Source organism: Silene latifolia, chromosome 7 (assembly GCF_048544455.1).
Source record: "Silene latifolia isolate original U9 population chromosome 7, ASM4854445v1, whole genome shotgun sequence".
In the NCBI taxonomy this organism is placed as follows: domain Eukaryota; kingdom Viridiplantae; phylum Streptophyta; class Magnoliopsida; order Caryophyllales; family Caryophyllaceae; genus Silene; species Silene latifolia.
Genome location: NC_133532.1, coordinates 113,195,781 through 113,197,014, shown reverse-complemented (window position 1 = coordinate 113,197,014; position 1,234 = coordinate 113,195,781). Strand labels below are relative to the sequence as shown.

At 42.9% G+C, this 1,234-nt stretch overlaps 1 non-coding gene across 1 annotated transcript; it reads left to right on the top strand.

Annotated features, from left to right (window-relative positions):
* The first annotated feature begins 553 nt into the window (after positions 1-553).
* On the top strand, positions 554-660 carry LOC141593196 (small nucleolar RNA R71). Its single transcript, XR_012521300.1, has one exon. It is a non-coding gene; the product is annotated as a small nucleolar RNA R71 (small nucleolar RNA).
* Positions 661-1,234: the final 574 nt, after the last annotated feature.

Sequence of the window (1,234 nt, the reverse complement as noted above, 5' to 3'; positions counted from 1 at the left end):
TTGCATGTTCTTTATCATCTTCAAAAGCTCATTTTGAGGGAGCTCTCCTTGGGGTTCTTGGTAAGGTTGGTTGGCTATGGGTAAAGGGAACCCATAGTCATACTGATTGTTGGAACCTTGGTTGTTGTTTTCTCCCCCTTGGAAGTTAGCTCTAGAACCGTTGTTATTGAAGTTTGATCCTTGACCTTGTTCTTGAGACCCTTGAGCATACCCTTGCCCAAATCCTTGATTTGCTTGATTCACTTGATTCCCTTGGTAAAACCCTTGGTTGCTTTGGTTTCCACCAAAATCTTGGTATCCTTGTTGTTGATTACCATAGTTTTTGTTTTGATTGTTGTTTGGCCATTGGGTTTGATTTCCGGAATTAGTTCTTGGGTTGGGGAACATTCCTCTAGACCCATAGTTTGCTTCCGAATCTACCATTTTCTTGATCAATGTCATTCCTTCTTCATCATTCAAATGATCAAATCCTCCCCCCGCGGAAGCATTTACCATTTCCTTAGTCCTTGGTAGCAAAGTTTGAAATAATGTTTGAGTGATATACCATTCCGGTATTCCATGATGGGGACAACTTGCAATCAAGTCTTGGTATCAGTCCCAAGCTTCACCTAAAGATTCCCCGTCTTCTTGTTGAAATGTGTGAATCTCGTTACGGAGCATGGCGGTCTTTGATGAAGGGTAGTATTTGGCCATGAATGCTTTAGCCAAGGCATCCCATGTCGTGAAGGTATCCGGTGGGTGAATGTTCAACCATCGGTCCGCCTTGCCCGTTAAAGAAAACGGAAACAACATCATTCTCAAATTGTCTTCGGACACCCCATTCTTCTTCATCATTGAAACTTTTCTTTTAAACTTCCGGAGGTGGGCATGGGCATCCTCTTCAATATGTCCCCCAAAGAAGTCCTTCTCAACTAACCCGACTTGGACGGGATGCATTTCAAAGTTGTTTGGGGCCAAGGTGCCAAAATTGATGGGGTTGCATGAATCATTATGGTTGGGCCGGTTATGATCTCTAAGAGCCATTTGTGGTGGAGGATTTTGCATGTGATGTGGTGGTGATTGAGGTGGGCTATTTGGAATAGGTAAGTTATGGAAGGGGTTTTCTATTAAAGTCTCAATTGTGATATTTGGTTGGATTGTGGTATCAAAATTTTGTGGGATGTGTGAGTTGGGTTGGTCAAAGGTTGCTTGAGGGGAATTATTCCTTACTCTCTCAAGAGTCCTTGTCCTCAAG